Here is a 20,572-nt window from a genome sequence, read left to right on the forward strand (position 1 = left end):
CAGAAGTAAACCTCTGCTTTCATCAGCAAAGGGCTGAGCTGTTGACCTTTGGTGTTTATTGCCCTGTAAACGTGTGTAGACTCTCCCTCTCCCCTCCCTTGTCAGCTCCTTCACATCCTTGCAGGACCTCCAGGGCCCTCAGGCTGCCCTCATCCTCCTGGGACACCACTGAGGGCTCTCCTGTTGGAGATCTGAGGCTTTGGAAGGAGTCTCATGGCTCAGGTGGCAATATCCTTCCTCTGCTATTTTCCAGAATGATCTTTTAAGGGGATGGTGATGTTTGCCTGCCAAACACCACAGAGGAACAAACTCTGAGAAGTAACACATCATTTTGTTAAGAGTATGAGAAAAGACATGCTGTAAGTTTATCTTTATGCAGGTTAATTTTAGTTATGGCTTAAAGAGTGTTGCCCAGAATAGGAAAGTGTCAATTTGTCCAGGCCTGGAGTGAAATCCTTGATACAGAAATGAGCTGAGAGAGATTTAGGTTCTGAAAGATACATGTCCAATGCCTGTGTGATTAGGGCAGTGTCAAAGCCATTGCTTGGCATCTGCAGAGCATTGAAAATCATGCAGAAGGGGAGGCAGTTCCGTGTCTGCAGCAAATTGTTCAGGCTGGGAGAGCACGGAGAGCTTTTGTTCCTGCTCCTCCGCATGCTGCATGAATTCCAAGCAGCCACTCCAAGCTTCTAAGGCTGTCAGCCACTGACAACAGAACTACTTCACAGAATCACTGAGTATTTGGAGTTGGAAGGGACCCACAAGGATCATCAGTCCAACTCCTGCCCTGCCCACCCCAACAACCCGCCTGAGAGCATTGGCCAAACACTCCTTGAGCTCTGTCAGGCTTGGGGCTGTGACCACTGCCCTGGGGAGCTGTTCAGTGCCCAAACACCCTCTGGGGGATGAAGCTTTGCCTAATATCCAGCCTAACCCTCCCTTTCCACAACTTCAGGCCATTCCCTGTGTCCTGTCCCTGTCCCAGAGAGCAGAGCTCAGAGCTGCCCCTGCACTGCCCCTTGGGAGGAGGTTGTATACAGTGATGAGTTGCTCACTTGGCTGAGTTTTCAAAGGAAAAGAGGTCCAGGCTGCAGTTCTGCTGCTGTGGTTCACCCAGACAAACTGAATTTGAGCTACAAATTGCACCTTTGGTTCTATGAGGTGCAAATCCCACTACAGTGTCAAATCCTTGGAGTGAGACCTTCTGGAGTAGTTACCTGAACTGCTTATTTTCATTGTTCATCCAGAACTCTGACTTCCAGCAGAGGCAGCGTTACTTCCTGAGAATTAATTTGGGAAGTAATGGGGTTTTTTTTCAGATTTTGGAGGAAGAAAAGGATTCATTCTGACATTTTTAGGTTTCTGTTGTATTCTTCCCCGGTGCCACTATCCATCATTTCATGGGAAGACTGAGCAGGCACAGTAAGTCATTAAAAATGCTTCATTTGGAGCTGGGATGATCCTTTGGTGAGAAATTTTGGGTGCTGACTGCAGCTGCATCACTTAGCATCTTTTGTCTATGTAAGAACTTCAGGAGTATGTTTTATTTATTGCTTTTTTTTTTCTTATTTGAGGGATCAATTGTCTTGGTATTATAAGAGAACAGTTGGTTTGGTATGAAATAGGCTTAAGTTTGCTGGACGATTAGCAAAGTTTGAGCTTTTTCTTCTTCTGGCTTCAAGATCTCACTATTTTGTGCTTGCAGCTTTCTAGCTGATTTTCTGAGGGGTTGAACACAAACCATTTAAGTCAAGTATCCTGGTCTCTGATTAAAAGAGATTCAAGTCAAAGGAAATTAGCCTAAATGGGTTTGAAATTGCAGCATTAGTGGGGGAAAACTGTTGAAAACCCTCCAGCTGATAAGCATTACAAAGCATGGAGTAGTTTTAAATATAATAGTGAGGCCTGTTTGGCTCAGTTAAAGGCTGTGGCATGTCTGGAATGCTGATGGACTGGAACTGGTCCTGGCAGTCCCTGTCACTCACAGCCTGGCCTGTCAATTGGCTCTGTTTTTAAGGCAAGATTCATGTCCTCAAGTGTCACTGCCCTGAGTGATGCTGCATCAGACCTCTTGAGTCCTTTTTCTGCTGCCTCTTCATGCCTGTAGCCAAAGTGAGGAGAGTTGAGGGGGAAATTTGGCATATTTTGTAGCCTTTCTGTGTCCAGACATCATTAAGCATTACTAAGGGTTCAGACACAGGAGTCCCTGCTCAGGATGATTTGCAGGCAGGTGTTGGCAATGAGGAGATATCAGAGTCACAGCTGATGACCCTCCACTCCCTGCCCAGAGGCAGCAGCAAGGAGGGAGATGAGTTGGAGAGTTTTCAAGGAGAGTTTCCCTGGAGGAAAAGGTGCTTGAGGTGTTGGTTACAGGATGATGTTTAGGAGAAGGTAAGGAAGGCCTTTCCCAGCAGAAGGAGCTGGGGCAGAATACCTTGTTGGTCCTGATTTGGGGAATTGTGGTGTTTCCTTACGGTAGTTTGGATTATCATCTTTATTTTGGCTATGAAGTGCAGGTTGAGGGATTTTGTTCTTTTTTCCTAAGAGTTGAGGCTGCTCCTCCAGGCTGGAGGTAGAAACCCTGCCCTGCTGGTCACCACTTTAGCAGGACTGGGCATTGCAATGGAATGATTCCCAAAAAAGTGCTGCTGATTGTATGGATATGTGAAATATGTGTGTGGTACTGGTGCCACGAGGGAGCTGTGCCTGTCAGACCTCAGTCTGGAGCTTATTAATATAGATGTTCCTGCTCCTGACCTTGTGCTGAGGAGGAAAGGTTGTGTTGGGTGTGCATTGCAATGTGCTTTTAGAGCTAATCAAGTAATATATTACATTTTGGATGGCTGAGAAAGCTCCTCCTTTGGCTAAAATAAGGCAGGACTAGTGTTTGGGTGCTGGGGACCTTATTGAGGGACATGCTGTGAAACAGTGGCATAATGAGGTAGGCACAGGCAACACATTTCTCTCTTGCTTGTTGGGGGTTTTTCAACTTTCAGATGAGATTCCTGCATGTTCTGGAAAACAATTACTGCTTCTGGCTTGGGAGGACCCAAGGTGCTGCCTGCAGACTGCAGGACTTCCATACAAATCTCCACAAAAAATGAGCTGGAGAGATTTGCCTCAATTTTCTGCAGAAAACTGTGAAGGGCAAAGCTGATCTGTGAGTTTTATTGTTGAGCCATTTCTGCCTGCCCATGGAGGATGGGGATTTAAGATGTGTTGTTTTCTTTATTGGAAGTGAAGCATATTTACATGGTATCCCAGGGACTGTAAGCATTCCCTGCCTTGGTAGGAGATTTTCTGCACCTCTGGTTTATTCTGTGATATGTGATTTAATGGGAACCTCTCCTGTGTGTAGTAGGAAAATAACAATTGCTTTGTTAGATCAGTGTGCCTGTCCATCTTATCCACCATCTAATCTCTGATAGTGGAATAACCAGATGCTTCAGGCTGAAGAAATCATATTAAGGAAAACTGTGAAATAATCTGCCCATCTGGTGTGTTCTGCCTCCTCCATTCTCTCCTTTCAGTCCTACCTAATGTAAATGTGGAGTTCTCATTATCTCTTTAAAAGTCTGTTCCTTTCTGGAATCCTGCTAAGCTCTGATTCACTGGTATTTTATGGCATTATGGGATTAAGGAGTAGATTTAAGAAAAATAATACCCACAATAGTTAGGACTATTGAATCATTGGGGGAAGATGACACATTGCTGCTGCTGCAGATCTCTCAACAGCTGCTCTGTGCAGGCAAACCTCGAGGTATTAAAGTGAAGGGGAAGGATGGTGTGACATAAACAACTTCTACAGCTTGGTTTTACAGATGTCTTGAGGACTTCCCAGCCAGGAGACACTACCTTCCTACTGCTTGCCTTGGAGTCCCACACATGACTCAGGCAGTGCATGGAAAGGGACTTTGGACAAGGGGATGTAGTGATAGAACCAGGGGAATGGCTTCACCCTGCCAGAGGGCAGAGTTAGATGGGATATTGGGAAGGAATTCCTCCCTGTGAGGGTGCTGAGGCACTGGCACAGGCTGCCCAGAGGGCTGCTCCATCCCTGGAGGTGTTCCAGGCCAGGTTGGATGGGGCTTGGAGCAACCTGAGACAGTTGGGGCTGTTCAGCCTGGAGAAGAGAAGGTTGTGTGGAGATCTCTGAGCAACCTGCCAGGAGCTGAAGGGAAGCTGCAGAGGGATTCTTTGTTAGGAACTGCAGTGACAGGAAAAGAGGGAATGGGTTCAAACTGAAAGAGGGGAAACTTAGGTTAGATATAGGGAATAAGTTCTTCCCTGCAAGGGTGCTAAGGCACTGGCACAGGTTGCCCAGAGAAGCTGTGGCTGCTCCATCCCTGGGAGTGTTCCAGGCCAGGTTGGATGGGGCTTGGAGCAACCTGGTCTAGTAGAAGGTGTTTCTGCCTGTGGAATAAGATGATCTGTAAGGTCCTTTCCAACCAAAACCAATCTGATTCTATGATGGAAAAACTTTGGAGGTGTGTTGGGAGCTTGATATTTTGTGTTTTCACATCATTAATGTGGTAAGAGGTTTGTGCTTCCCACTGGGACCACACTGCCTTAAAGCAGTGACCTGGGCAGAGCTTCACCATCACCTGCAACCATTGCTAAAGGTGAAACATTTACCTGTCAGTGCCTTGATTTTAATCTTCCCCTGTAGTGTGTGTGGGGGTTGAGTCAGAGTCATTTACACTCAAGAGTCTCAAGTGGCTGAATCACCCAGTTATTTCCATAGCTGCTTTCCCTGGGAGCATTTGGGCTTTTTAGCACCATCTGACTTGAGCAGGTTTTATTACCACAGACCTTGTGTGGCAGCAAGTTGAAAGTCTTTCTTTGGGACATAGTTGAAAAGACAGAGACTTTCAGCTTCTGGGTAGACTTTGGGTTGTTGTTTGACAACTTAACATGGAGAAACTGAACGAAACTTTGACTTAATTTTTGTTTTGAGTGATCTGTGTGTGTCCTTTTTGGGCCCTCAGCATGTACATGCTGTATGCTAGAACATACTCTGGGCTGGAGGGAGGCATTGCTCCCTTTGGGGTCTCTCCCCACCCTGGAGAGCCTGTTGCCCTCTGCCATGGGGCTGCCTTTGGGCCTCAGCCTCCCTCAGCTTCCTGGGATGTTGCAGGACCAAAGAATTCAATTTGGGCTTTATAATCAAAACAGAATACAGATTTGGAAAGTTATGAACATGGATGAGACTTAGACACATCAGGACTGTCCAGGAGAATGGGCCTTGAGACCTGTAACTCAGTCTCTGTCCCATGAGACCACAGAGCCTTCCCAGCTCTTTTGTGCTGGATCCAAGGCATTCCCATCCTGTGGGGGCTGTGTTTGCTCTCAAGGGCTTCTCCTGGAGACTTCATCCATGGTTTATGCCCTCTGGTTGACTCTGCTGAGGCTCAGGAAAGTTTCATGTACCATTGTAGTTATGTTGCTGGGATGAGGAGAAAATCTCTTCCATGGTGGAAGTAAGTACCCACCCTGGCTTGGCAGGAGCCTTTGTCTCAGATTTCTCTTGTCCCAAGACACTGAGATGAGAATCTTTTTCAGCACCTGCCACAGAATCATAGAATTTTAGAGGTTAGAAGGGACCTTAGAGATCACCCCGTCCCACTCCTGTGCCCTGGGCAGGGACACCTCCCACCAGAGCAGGTTGCTCAAGGCTTTAGCCAACCTGGCTTTGAACACTGCCAGGGTTGGGGCAGCCACAGCCTCCCTGGGCAACCTGTGCCGGTGTCTCAGCACCCTCACAGCAAAAAACCTTTTTTCTAATATCTAACCTAAACTTCCCCTCCTTCAACTGGAGCCCACTACCCCTTGTCCTACCATTGTAGCAGACTTCATACATCTGGTATCAGGTTGGTCTTAGTGTCTCATTTCTTGCCCAACATAAAGGCACACAACCTCCTTCAAGCTTTACTTGAAGCCAAAGGCCTTTCCCCCTGCCCAGAGCAGTGTGTTGGTTTTGCTAGACATGACTGAGATCTGAAAATCTCATTGTAGCAGCTGAGAGACCTCTTTTTATTGATGGTTTCCTCAGGTCTTTAGTAGCTGGAAGGTTCCTGAGCTGCACATTTGTGGGGATGTGCCAGTTACATAGTCATGTGCTGCCCTTGGGTGTTTAGCCAGGCTTGATGGAATTAGGCTGAGAAGGACAGAGCTTAAGAAGACAAAAACAAACTACTTGAATCATGAGGGTGATATTTGCTGGGAAATAAGAGTTCTATGCCTGTTTATTTGTTGTGATTGCTGCTTATTGCAAACAAAGGAGGGCAAAAGAGCTCCTTCTCTCTTGCATGCACAATGTGTCGCTACAATACATTTCTTTACCTCTTGCAGAGTGCTTTGTTGTGTTTCAATCCTCCCTACAAACAATAGGAAGGAAAAGGGAGGTAAGACAGTGCTTTTTCTTCATCCATAACCGAGGAATGAAGACAATATAAGAAGAAGAAAACATGACTTCTCAGATGTGAAATTCTCTTTGTATTTCATGTGGGAGTGTATTAAAAGATACTTAACTCTCTAGGAAAAAAACAGAGCTAGTTGTGTGTCTTCTCTCCTAATAGATAGTTGTGGGTCTGATCCAGCATTGTGTGAAAAACTCTTGTCCTTGGCTTTTTATGGCTTCAGCCATAAAAAAAGGAAAAGTAATATTTTCCAGTGCTTGGAAATTTGCCACCTGAACGTTTTCTGGGAGAGCAAGTACAGAAATCATGCAGTGAGTGTTGGTGTCAGAGCTCTGGCATAAAGTGAATGTGCTTCAGAACAGGGCTCACCACAGCCAGAGCAGCTGTGCAGTTCAGAGGTTGCTGGGTATTTTCTGTCCATGTGTGCTGTCCTGCCCAGTCTGTCCCCTTTCTACATGGCTCCAGGTGCTTTTATTCTGCCAGGCTGCACATAGTCACAGAACCTCCTGAGCTGGAAGGGACCTGCAAGGAGAGAATCCCAAAATCATTTAAGTTGGAAAAGACCTTCAAGATGTAAGAGTCTACCCTGTGACCCATCACCATATTTTCAGCTAGACCAGAGCACAAAGGGCCACATCCAGTTGTTTCTTGAACACCTCTGGAGACTGTGACTCCACCACCTCCCTGGGCAGCACATTCCAGTGCTTAACAAGCTTTTCCATGAAGAAATGCTTCCTGATGTCCAACCTGAACCTCCCCTGGCACAACTTGAGGCTGTTTCCTCTTGTCCTGTGCCTTGTTCCCTGGGAGCAGAGCCTGACCCCACCTGGCTGCACCTCCTGGCAGGGAGTTGTAGAGAGTGAGAAGGTTCTCCCTGAGCCTCCTTTTCTCCAGGCTGAGCCCCCACAGCTCCCTCAGCCACTCCTTGTGCTCCAGCCCCTTCCCAGCTCTGTTTCCATTCTCCGGACATGCTCCAGCACCTTTCTTTTCTTTCTTGAAATGAGGGGTAAAATCATTATGTTCAACTCCAGGCCCTGCCCAGGACACCCCAACAATCCACCCTGTGCCTGAGAGCATTGGCCAAACACTCCTGGAGCTCTGTCAGCCTTGGGGCTGTGACCACTGCCCTGGGGAGCTGTTCAGTGCCCAAACACCTCTGGGGGAAGAACCTTTGCCTAATATCCAGCCTAACCCTTCCCTGACACAACTTCAGGCCATTCCCTCAGGTCCTGTCCCAGAGAGCAGAGCTCCGAGCTGCCCCTGCACTGTCCCTCAGGAGGAAGCTGCAGACTCTGATGAGGTCCTGGTGCTCTTGAAAGGAACACTTGAGGCTGTGCCCAAGCTGTGCCCTATCTGCTCTGAAGATCACAGGGGTAGAAGACACTTGCACACCCAACTTCAGGCCTCAGATAGTTTGAGTTTTACTTCTGCATCCTCAAGGCACTTGAGCTCTGAGGAGCTGCTGCTGTGCTGTGCGTGCAGGTGTTGCTGGTGCTGGGAACTATGTGCATCTCCCACTTCTCCAGGGATGGGGCTGCAACTTCTGGTGCCTCTGGAATGATTTGCAGAGAGGAAAAAGCTGCTTTACTGCTCCATTGCTTTTACAGCTCTAATACTGTGCTATTGAATAAATACTGGTATTGATCTTTATTCCTCAGTGCATACCAACATGTGTGAGTGGAGCTACTGCTCTTGGAATTCTAGCAATGCTTTTTCTTGTCAACTGGGCAAGTCAAGTCTCTAAAGCCACACTTTTCCAACTGTGCTTCATATTTGTGAGTGTTTTTTAAGTTTGCTCCTGTGACCTGTGGGAGGGAGCCTGCAGCTGGTTCCTTGGACCTGGTGGCTCCAGAGAGTGTGGAAAGTCCTCCTAGAACTGGATGTGTCAGACTCCCTATGAAAGAGTTTAAGGCTTTGTTTGGTTTCTATTGTGGATTTGGATAAGGACACAGGACAGCTTTTTTCTTCCTTTCTCTTTTGAAGCAGAGGTCATTGAAGCTTACTTCAGTGTGTGAAGTCAGAAGTGTGTCAGAAGCCTTTGCTGCTTAGAAGTCCCAATATCATCTTTAAACTCAGTTGGTAAGAAAGTGCTTTGGGGAAAGTAACTGGAGTTTGTTTAGTGGCTGTTAGGAGATTCTCTTCCTATCATTGTACTGCATAATGTCATCTGGAAACACTATGACTGTGGATTTATGGACGTGGTACCTCAGGTTTTTTTGTGCAATACATTCCACTAATTGTCAATTTTCCCTTCCTCCCTCCAAAGTGATTACCTATTCTTATAAGTTGGGAACATGATGCTTCAGGGAAGACTTCTATTGAAGGATTGTGCTATAAAACATTTACTAATGTAAACAGAAGTATTAAATGAACACTTTGGCAGAGGATGGGATTAGTGTAATTTAACAACTTGCTTTTGTGCTCTTGTGAACTCCAGCGCCGACAAATACCTGTGTTATCATAAATACTTCTGACTAAACTATACTTATGGAAACAAATGAAGCAATTTAAGCTTTGGATACACTACTTTGCTCCCAAAGAAATCAGAGCTCGTGTGTTTGTGCTACTGATCTGCTTCCTTGGATCACCCATGACTTGGCTGTTGCCACAGGAGCTTTGAGGTAGCACATTCACAGCCAAATGAGGCTGAGGGGGAGTCAAGCACTGGTGAACTGACAGTGTCAGTCCTGAAGTCATGGATTTGGTGTTCCAGCGCCGTATGGTGTGTGGGATTTCCAAATCAGTGGGTTGTTGCCTTTGGCTGTGGTGGAAACAAGTGTGGCTCACTGGGAAGGACACACAGATGAGTGTCCTGCAGCCCATGGTTTGTTTCAGAGGACACTCAGCCACAAAGCCTAATCCTTTGTAGTAGCTTAAGAGCTCATTACTGAGTTTTTTCCTCCTCTTCTCCTCCCTGCTGTACCCAAATTGTGACACTGAGTAAATCCAAGACTGAGCTCTCAATGGCTCTTGTCCTTTGTGTGTGTGAAACAGCTCAGAGCGTGGGGAGAACTTGGTAAGTGGATGTGACACTTGGAATTGCTCTGGCTTTTATGCCCCTTAGATCTGTCTGAACCTAATAACTTTATTACAGAGCCTCTCACAACAATAAATCCTGTTCTCTGCGTGTTGTTTTTACAACTTTGTAGATAATTCCATGTTAGAACTTGCCAAGTAATGTGCCTTTAGAAATATCCCTAAATTGCAATGCCTTTTTTCGATACACTAATTCTAAATAGAAAGCACAACATCTCTGAAGAAGAATCACTGCAAATAAAGTAGGTGCTTGAAAATCAAGTTTACCAGGGAAATGTGGGGAGTTTCAGGGCTTTAATGGTTAGAAACAGTTCATGAGGACTTTGTGCTGAGTGAACACTGAGCTGTACCTGCCAACATTGGGTGTTCTAAGACACTTGAGTCACAGAACATGATCTGCTTTTCCCTGGACTTCATAAGATAGACACAATTGATATCATATTGACAGCCCTTTTTGCAAGAAGACACGTGCAACTGAATCAGCAAAATCCAAGCTATAATAAGCAATTAATGAATGGAGCATGATTAGGCAGTGGCAGTATGAATAGCAGTCTGAGCACTTGTCTTTAAAGCTTGTTCCTAATCTTTACAAAACCCAAATGGAGATCAATTCATTTCCTGGTGAAGCTTTTTTTTTCAGATGACAGCATGAACGGAGCTTGTTTGGGATCATAGCTTTGGTTTGTGGAATTGTTTGTCACCAGTTCAGGATTTTCAAGGTTTTTCCTTTCCTGTTGAGGTTTGAAGACAAGAAGCAGCACATATGTGTAAGGAGGAGCTGGGAAGAGCTATGACTGGATGAAGGAAACTCCAGCAGGCTTGAACCTGCTCCTGTGTGTGTAGACAGCAGAAAATTGCAATGTGATTTATGACATGCTGTACTCCTGCCCCAGTGCTTTGCAGCCCAGTCAGGAGTGAATTCTTCAGCCCAATCGATACACCAGTGATGGATCAGAATTTCCCTCCCTGGTTTGCAGCTGCAGGAGTACAAAACATACTGCTTTTCTGTGGCCATGCAGAGTGTGTGCTGGGCCAGGAGGGGATGTGAGTAGCTGCAAGGTAGCAAAGCCAAGTCTGGGCTGTGGATTGATGTGTTAAGCTTGGCTGTGCAGGTGGGAGAAGGTTTGAAGTTAGGTTTTGTGTTAGGCCTTGTTGGGAAGAGAGTAAAAGGCCTTCATGGGTGAGGGTGAGAGGGAAGAAGACTAGAATTCTCCCACTGTGTGGTTTTCTTGTGTACATCCAAACCTTTGGTGTGTGTAGGTAAATGACAACAACGTCTTGGGAAGGTTTAGACCATGTGTCACTATGTATTTGGGTATGAGTTTACTGGCTGTGTTTTGTGACTGCTCATATCAATGTCACAGAATGATTTAGGTTGGAAAAGCCCTCTGAGATCATGAAGTCCAACCATTCCCCCAGCACTGCCAAGCCAACCACTAACCATGGCCCCAAGTGCCACATTCATGGCCAGTGCTGCCTCAAAATCCATCTCCTAAGGCAGTCTGTGCTCACAGCCTGAAGCTGCAGCGTGTGTCTGTCTCCTTTGGGGGCTGGTGGTGGTGACAGGGTGAGAAAGGAGCTGTGTCAAGTGTGTCAGGCTTTAGATACTCGTGTTAGCATCTCTGTTGTGGCAGCAAACAGCTCTCTAGCCTTGAATCATGTTTTCTGGGAACTCTTTCTGAAGTGTCTGTGTTAGGGAGCTGTGTTTGTTGGCATTTGGATCTCTGCAGGTAAAGGCATAATGGAAAAGATGTGATACCCAACTCATGGGGCACCTCCAGCTCGTCACTAAGAATTATAGTTTCATAGCATGTTAAGGAGTTGGAATGGAGCTTAGAGATCATCCAGTCCCAACCCCCTGCCCTGGGCAGGGACATCTCCCACCAGAGCAGGTTGCTCAAGGCTTTAGCCAACCTGGCTGTGAACACTGCCAGGGTTGGGGCAGCCACAGCCTCCCTGGGCAACCTGTGCCAGTGTCTCACTACCCTCACAGGGAAAACCTCTGCTAATATCTAATCTAAATTTCCCTCTTTCAATTTCTCCCCATTGCTCCTTGTCCTGTCCCTGCAGTTCCTAACCCAGAGTCCCTCTGCAGCTTCCCTGGAGCCCCTTCAGCTCCTGGCAGGTTGCTATTACAGAAGAGTGTTTTGGTTTGTGGTTTATTTGGAGTGTGAGGGGGGTTTGAAGTATTTCTATTTGCAGGGTTTTTTTAGTTAACCCTGTAGCAATTCAGCTCTTGGTTGACTGTATTGGGCTGGATCCCTCCCTAACCTCCTTGGCAGGTATTTAGTGGTGTTAGAGCTTTGCATTGAGCTAAACTGAATGACCTTTCTCCGTGTGTGCTCAGGCTCTGAGCTGGTTAGCTTTGTCTCCAAGTTTTGTCTCTTGTGGCTGGTTTTGGCAGAGGTAGAATATACAACCTGTGACTGTAGAAAAGCCACACAGGAGCAAATCTATCCATAGAATATCCATGCTGGTGTAGATCTTCATCTGTGGAATAAAGGGAAACTTGTGGCACACTGGAGTGAATGTGCTCATGTGTGTGGTCTTCAGGTTTATTAACTCTCCATCCTTAATGTCCCCTACCATGAAATGAACACCAAGATTTATAGCCAGTTCTGTTAACTGGGACCTGAAATTGGAATATGAGTAGAAATACAAATCCACACCAGCTCCAGCCTCTGAATTTTGAGCCTTTTGATAGTGGTTGTGGCTTGTGGTTTTGTTTTTTTTTCCCAACCAAAGCAGTAGGTATCTCTTACTAAATGGTGTGTCACGGTGCCCTGGGTGAGCAGCCTGTGCTGGGGTGGGTGGTGCTGGGATTATAGAGCTCTTCCTGTGTGACTTCCATGCAGGAATGTGGCAGACAAGGCTGAGCTACACCCTCTGCCAAGGCTGATCCAATTCTGACAGAGGTTAAGTAAACTTATACAGAGATTTCTGTACGTAACAGAAAAGCTTTAAAAACCTCTTCATCTTCCCAGTTCATAAACCTGTCAGCAGTGTGGGTCTGTTATTGCCAAAGAGAAGAGCTATCTCTAAAAGTCCATTGTGCCTTTTAAGTTCATCATTTTTATACCATCTATTCCAGCAACGGCATCATTCCCCTCTGTGTTCTAAGTCTTGGCCACTTTTCTTCTTCATTGCCCTAAGTATGTTCTGGGGATGTCAAACTTGGAGCTCCCATGAGATCTATTCCAGTAAGATGCTCCTACCAAGGATTTCATTTTAAATTTGGCAGGGAAGGCTTCCAGCAGGGATGGTTTTATCCCACCCTGCCTGAGCAGAGCTGGGACTGGTGGGGTTGCCACCTGGCCTGGGAGGCTCTGATGGGAGATGAAGACCTCCCTACACTCAGGTGTCCATCTGAAGGGTCAGTTTGGGGTTGCCTTTGGGCAGGGGGAAAAAAGTATTTTTCCCCTCAAAATAGCTGCATCACTGGGCAGAGGGAAAAAAATATTTTTCCCCTCAAAATAGCTGCATCAGGCTTATACCAGGCAGCAATTGTACCTGGGATAAAGGGGTGGGATGAATTGTCCTTTGGCAGTGGCAGTGTGTCATCACTGACCTTGAAGGGAGCTCTAGTTTTGCCTTAGATTAGCTGTCTCTTAATTAACCACATCCAGAACTGTGTCTACATGACCAACCACGCAAGTCATAGACTCCTCTAATAGAGGGTGTTAAAATATACTGTTAAATTACAATTTTACATTACTGCCTTTCATCCTGTGATCTCTGAGCATGCACTTGTAATTGGTGAGGATCTGGTGCTGTCCATGTGTAGCAGTGTCAGCATTGCCCTGCCTGATGTGTTGCCAGTCCTTCCTCAGTGCAAACACAGGCTCTGCTCAGCAGTTTAGTGATGAAGTGGAGAGCAGACCTTGAATCACAGCCTGATTGCTCAGGATCTGTGTCACAAAGGAGGTCAGGGTCCTTCTCCCTTTGATGTGATGATGCTTGTTGTTGTAAAATGCTCCAGACAGCCATTCTCAAAGTCTGCTCCTTCACTCCATGCCTGTTTTGACATTTTTCTGCCTTCAGCTATGTTTGGAGAGGTTTGTTTTAAAATAAACACACCAACTTGCTCAGACTGGCTGAGAGAGATGGGGCTGTTCAGCCTGGAGAAGAGAAGGTTGTGTGGAGAGCTCAGAGCAACCTGCCAGGAGCTGAAGGGGCTCCAGGGAAGCTGCAGAGGGACTCTGGGTTAGGAACTGCAGGGACAGGACAAGGAGTAATGGGGAGAAATTGCAAGAGGGAAATTTAGATTAGATATTAGGCAGAAACTTTTCCTGTGAGGGTGGTGAGACACTGGCACAGGTTGCCCAGGGAGGCTGTGGCTGCCCCAACCCTGGCAGTGTTCACAGCCAGGTTGGATGAGCCTTGAGCAACCTGCTCTGGTGGGAGGTGTCCCTGCCTAGGGCAGGGAGTTGGGACTGGATGATCTAAGCTCCATTCCAACCCTTTAACATTCTATGATTCTATGAAAAAATGCTCCTATGTTTTCTCCCTGCCTCCTGTGCTTTGCCTGGAAGGACAGAGAGGCCAAGAGGACCTGAAAGGTTTGTTCCTGAGCCCTGCTGACCTGCCACCTTGGGGGTGTCCACTTAATTCCTGCATTCCCTCATTTGGAGCTATGATAGTGATAACTTTGAATATCATGTGGTTCTTAAATCACTGAGGCCTTAGCTAGAAGTAGAGCAGCCTCTTCCTCCTGAAGACTTGTCAAACAGAGCTCCCAGCTGTGCTGGGGATGTCTCTGGTGTCCACATATATCCAGGTGTTGCCATGAGAAAGACTTTGGTGCATGGTCATGTGGGATAAAGGTGCTGACCTGTGTTTAGCTTTACCTTGTCACTTTTTGTCACATCACTGATGTGGAGCAGGTGAAGAGCTCTGTGAGAGGGTCTGTGCCAGGAGCAGATCCAGTGGATGTCAATGTTTGTGCTGTCCTGAAGAGTAGGTGCCTGGTGACAGGGACCCTCAGGCTGGTTGTGGGCTCCTACACCACACTGTGTTTAACCTCCTTATGGGACTCTGCTCCTCCAGAAGGGTCCTGATGCTCTGTCTCCATAAGGTAAAATTATTGCTACATCATATTTGTGCTCTTGGTTTTGGTAACTGAAGGGTCAGAGGCACTAAGAGATGATTCATTTAGTTGCAAGATGTTTGCCCCAGCTTGCCTGGACAAGAGCTTACTGAAGCAGCAGTCTATAGAATAGTAATTTTGGGGGAGAATTCCACTTATTGTGCAGAAATTCTAAGCGAGTTGTCTCTCACACCCCCTTGGTTTAACGTGACACTTCCATAGATCATTGTAGAAAAGGCATTTAAAAATGTATGAGCTTATTAAATGGAACTTTCTGCTGCTGAAAAAAAAAGGCAAATCTAAACAATCCTGGCAAAGCTGTGCCACCAGACTTGAGCACTTGCACGACTCTGTGTTTTTAAGGACAGTAAGTAACAAGAATCATTTATTCTCCTAATCAAAAGAATATTTGCCTATTTAAATATTCAAACCCTCGAGCCTTACACAAGAGTGAAATGTCAGGAAGGGCTAAGCTCCTGATAAGGATGTTAGCTGGATTTGGTTTGTGTGATGGCCAGGAAAGAAATTATTAATCAGTATATGTCAGGAGCCAAACTGGGAACCACTGGGTGCTCAGAATAAAAAGTAGAGAGAAGGGGAGGAAATCAAGGCACTCTGATGTGAAGAAGAAGTTTTTCTTTGATGACAAACGGCTCATGAGCTGAGTGTGAGCTCACAGCCCAGAAACCAACCCTGTCCTGGACTGTATCCACAGGAGTGTGGCAGCAGGGGAGGGAGGGGATTCTTCCCCTCTGCTCTGCTCTGGTGAGACCCACCTGGAGTGCTGCACACAGCTCTGGTATCCCCAACATCAGAAGGACATGGAACTGTTGGTACAAGGCCAGAGGAGGCCACAAAGCTGATCAGAGCACTGAAGCACCTTCCCTATGAGCACAGGCTGAGAGAGTTGGGGCTGTTGAGCCTGGAGAAGAGAAGGTTGTGTGGAGACCTCAGAACAACCTGCCAGGAGCTGAAGGGGCTCGCTGCAGAGGGACTCTTAGGAGCTGCAGTGACAGGACAAGGAGCAATGGGCACAAAATTGAAACACGAAATTTAGTCTAGATATTAGGCAGAAGTTTTCCCTATGAGGGTGGTGAGACATTGGCACAGGCTGCCCAGGGAGGCTGTGGCTGCCCCAACCCTGGCAGTGTTCACAGTCAAGTTGGCTAAAGCCGTGAGCAACCTGCTCTGGTGGGAGGTGTCCCTGCCCAGGGCAGGGGGTTGGCAGTGGATGATCTCTAAGCTGCATTCCAACTCCTTAACATGCTATGAAACTCTGAATGGTATGAAGTTGTGTTAGGATCAGGGGGTTAGGTTGGACATTAGGAAAAGGTTCTTCACCTCAGGGCAGTGGTCATGGCCCCAAGCCTGCCAGAGAGTACAACCAGCATTTATCCAACACTCTCAGGCACATAGTGTTATTCTTGGGGTGTCCTGTGCATGGCCAGGTGTTGGACTGATGATCCTTGTGGGTCCCTTCTGACTCAGGATGTTCTATGATTTTGTGACATCTCTGAAAACACATCATCCTTCCTTTAGTCAGAATTGTGCTCTCCATAACCAGAACCACCAAATTCTTTGTCCTCCCTGCCTTGTCCCACAGACACGTAGGTCTAGATGGAATAAGAAGATATTTAAGGTCCCTCCCAACCCAAACCATTCTGGGATTCTATGATCTGAGTCATTTTTGTGACAACTGGCACAGAATTTTATGCCTAACTACTCCTGTCTGCCTAGTTTGTGAGTGTCTATTATGGCTGATCACACAGAAGAGATGGAGAGAGGTCCAGAAGGACCACAATGAGTAGCTGTAGGGATAACTTCATAGGCTGTGGGAGCAACATAGAGCCCTGAGGCCTTGGTGTGTTCAGCCTTCTCCAGGGTGGTTCCTGCTGGTGGCATTTCAGAAGGACATGTAGGGATGTCTGCTTTATGCACTGTGGGAGAATTTTCTTGAACAGCCCTAAGGGGCATTTCTGGAAAGCTGAGTGATGGTGTAGCATCAAAGCTAATGATGATGTAGCTGTTAAATAGATACACACATCACCAATCAGCCTGAGCACCCATCAAGGCCAACACAGAGCTTCAGCTCCTCACTCCCTCTCTGTGTGGCAGAGACGTGTCCAGTACCCACATGTGGCCCTGACTGTGTCCCTAAGAGCATAACAGTGCTGTGTGCTCCAAAGATTTCCTCAGAGGACACTGCCTAATCCTTACCTTTGCCAAGCATTAGTCAGGGCAAGTAAATTGTTCCAGTGGCTGCACAAACAACCTGCTGTTGGTTTGCTGACCTTTTCTCCTGTGTGTGTTTTTCATACCTGACATCCCTCCAAAGCAGAGCAGAGCCTGTGTGCAACATGGGCACTATACAAGTGTCCTGTGTGTACTGGGTTTGTAGGATGGGGAATTGGAGTGGCTTGAACCTGCCTCACTGGAGGTTGGAGCCAGGTGGGTGGTCAATCTCTTCCCCCAAGGAACAAGTGACAGGACAAGAGGAAACAGCCTTAGGTTGTGCCAGGAGAGGTTTAAGTTGGATATTAGGGAAAATTTCTTCATGGAAAAGGCTGTCCAGCCCTGGCACAGCTGCCCAGGGCAGTGGTGGAGTCACCATCCCTGCAGGGATTTAATAGCCTTGTGGATGTGGCACTTGGAGACTTGGTTAGTGGTGGCCTTGGCACTGCTGGGGAATGGTTGAACTCAGTGATCTCTGAGTGCTTTTCCATCTTAATTGTTCAGTGACTCATGCTGGAGGAAGGACACAAAGCCCAGGACCCCTGTGTGTTACTGCCTCTGTTGTGCCAAGGGCATGTTTGTGTGCTTCCCTTTGTGAGAAGTTTCTGGTTTCCAATGGCATTCCTTGAACTTTCCATTTGGCTTCTCTTGCTGGCATCCTAGACCATGAGGGACTGAGTGCAGAGTTGAAAGTGACCTTTGCAGAAGGCATTGTGCTGGTGGAGACATGGTGGGGTCATTTTTGGGGTACTTGTTTGCAGACCAAGGGGCAAATGTCCAAATTTGCAAACAGAACCTTTGCTTGTGCAACAAACTGTGCCTTGGGTAGTGTTGAGGTGGCACTAGCCTGGAGGAAAAGAGCTTGTGGCAAAATGTTGTGTCTGTGGTTCCATACAATGTCTCCAAACAGATGGTGGGACTGGTTCATAGTTTCCTAGTATGTTCAGGGGTTGTAATGGAGCTTAGAGATCATCCAGCCCCAACCCCCTGCCCTGGGCAGGGACACCTCCCACCAGAGCAGGTTGATCAAGGCTTTATCCAACCTGACTTTGAACACTGCCAGGGCTGGGGCAGCCACAGCCTCCCTGGGCAACCTGTGCCAGTGTCTCACCACCCTCACAGGGAAAATTTCTTCCTAAGTTCTACCCCAGTGTTTGAAGGCACATGGGAATGAGGTTAGATTTTTCACTACTTTGCCTATTAAATCTGTTCTTTAAAAACATCCTCAGTGTTCTGAGCCTGCAGCAGCAGCTGCTGTTCCTTCAGGGGTGTTTTCCCAATGCCTCTTTACCAACTGGTGCTCCTTCCAGTCTGTGTCTCTGCATCTGGACAGACAACCTCTGTGTGTTGCACCCCCATCCCTCAGCTGGAGAGATGGCTCCAGAGGGCTGGAATTCTTGGTAATATATCATTAGGAAACCTGGGTTCCTGCTGGATCATTGCTTATAGCCTGTTGCAGCCTGTGTTTTATCTAGCTCCAAGTATTACCTTTCAAACCCTGGACATTCAGACCAGGATTCTGACCAAAACAGGCTCTGAGGAGTGTTGCCTCCTCACTGCAAATGAGGATATCTCTTCTGGCTGGTGATGGGATTCTTTCTCCAATTTGGTAGGCATTTATGTTGGAACTGAGGGGAAAGAGGCAACAAAAAAAAGGACAAATTAGGAAGAAGGGAGTGGTCTGGAAATGTTGAGGTTCTGTGCAAGACAGATGTATATGTGTGTGCTGTCAGGAGTGGATGGCCTGATTGAGGGATATGGAAAGTTGAAGATCATTTCTAGACCCAGGGGTAAATATTATCTTTGAGGCAGCATCTGGGATTAGAGGTCACTGATCTCTAAGGATTAGCAGTATTTCTGCTTTGTGATCTGGGAAGGGTCTGTCCAGCTCCCCTCTGAACTCATATTCTGTATTTCTGCTTTGTGATCTGGGAAGAGTCTGTCCAGCTCCCCTCTGAACTCATATCTGAGTGCTGGTTGTAGAATCACAGAATCTCCTGAGCTGGAAGGGACTGACAAGGATCATCAGTCCAACCCCTACTCTGCAAACCCAGGACACCCCAACAATCCACCCTGTGCCTGAGAGCATTGGCCAAACACTCCTGAGCTCTGTCAGGCTTGGGGCTGTGACCACTGCCCTGGGGAGCTGTGCCAGTGCCCAAACACCCTTTGGGAGAAGGACCTTTTCTTAATATCCAACCTAACCCTCCTCTGAGAGAATTAAATGCATTATTCTCTGCCATTAAATTGCCTTTTGCTGAAAGGTGCTACCTGACAGCAGCTGTCATGGGTAGCAGAAGATGCACCACACACAGTCTGTCACACCATCAGCACAAAAGTCCACTGTCAGCTCTGTGCAAATGTGGTGTGATCTGAAGCTCCTCAGACAAGAGGAGCCTGTTTTGTCCTGAAACAGTCCGAGTTGTTCATGAGCTGCAATGATTCATACTGGAAAATAGCTTGTATTGGGGTAGGGAAGGTGTAGAAACCAGCAGAGTTTGGCTCATGGTTCTCTGCTCCTGGGCAGTGTGACTCCAGGTGCTTGATGGAAATAGCTTTGCACCCTAGAGAGCAGGTGAAAGGCATTAATTGAGTAATAGAGTGGATCATGTGAAATCACTGAGCAGGAAGAAGTGGTTTGTAAACCTTACTTGGCACTTTGTGGCCTCTCTGTGCTCCAGGAGTGCTTGCTGTGATTCCAGGTGATTTCTCTGCTGAGGGATCACGAAGCAGTAAATGCTGGGATATCCCTTTTCTGTTACTGAGACAGACAATAAACATCCTAATCTCACTCGCTGTGCTGAAGAGTGGATTTACAGCTGTGTGGGGAGCAGAAAACAAATGATCAGAGGATGCAGCAGGCAAACGTGCTGGAGCAAAGCTTGGGCTTTATTTGGTGTGTGTTTTGGAATTGGCTGACTTGATTAATCCAGGCTGATGTATGCCAAGCTGTTCAGCACAAACTCAGCCCTGCTCTCCCTTCCCCCATCTCCCCTTCTCATCCTGCATTTGTTTCTGAATGGCTTATTACATAAAGCAGGAACTGCAAAGATTCACAGGAAAAAAATGTCCCCTATAAATGGATTCCATTCATGGGTTTCTTTGCATGTTCTGATGGCAGACTTGGGCTTCATGTAAAATAAAGATCTTGGACCCAAAAAAGGTGGTAGTGTCCATAGTCTAGGAGTGCTGTGGCCTCTGCATTCATCCAGATCCCTGTGTGCCTTGCAGAGTTGTTGCAGAGGAACTGGGAGATGGTCTATGGATGTACCAGATGGAGGTTTACACTGGGGCTGGTGTCTGTGGTGGGTCTCTCAGTCTGTTCCTGAAGTGAAAAGAGGTATCATAGACTCATTGAATCTCCTGAGCAGGAAGAGACCCACAAGGATCATCAGCCCAACTTCTGCTCTACCCAGGACACCCCAACAATCCACCCTGTGCCTGAGAGCATTGGCCAAACACTCTCTGAGCTCTGTCAGGCTTGGGGCTGTGACCACTGCCCTGGGGAGCTGTTCAGTGCCCAAACACCCTCTGGGGGAAGGACCTTGTCCTGATATTCAACCTAAATTTTCCTAATATCCAATCTAAATATCCAAACCTATTCTACTCTGCTCTGGTGAGCCCCACCAGATGTACTGCACACAGTTCTCATGACCCCAACATCAGAAGGACATGAAACTGCTGGAGCTAGTTCAGAGGAGGCCACAAAGCTGATCAGAGCACTGAAGCACCTTCCCTATGAGGACAGGCTGAGAGAGATGGGGCTGTTCTGCCTGGAGGAGAGAAGGTTGTGTGGAGA

At 47.1% G+C, this 20,572-nt stretch overlaps 1 protein-coding gene across 1 annotated transcript in view; it reads left to right on the plus strand.

The window, feature by feature from the left end:
- Positions 1 to 20,572, plus strand: part of LOC103811728 (putative polypeptide N-acetylgalactosaminyltransferase-like protein 3) — a gene marked incomplete at its 5' end in the record, with an annotated part of 38,173 nt that overhangs the window by 780 nt on the left and 16,821 nt on the right. The window lies entirely within an intron of this gene.

The sequence above is a fragment of the Acanthisitta chloris genome, unplaced genomic scaffold (assembly GCF_000695815.1).
Source record: "Acanthisitta chloris isolate BGI_N310 unplaced genomic scaffold, ASM69581v1 scaffold1011, whole genome shotgun sequence".
NCBI classification, from domain to species: domain Eukaryota; kingdom Metazoa; phylum Chordata; class Aves; order Passeriformes; family Acanthisittidae; genus Acanthisitta; species Acanthisitta chloris.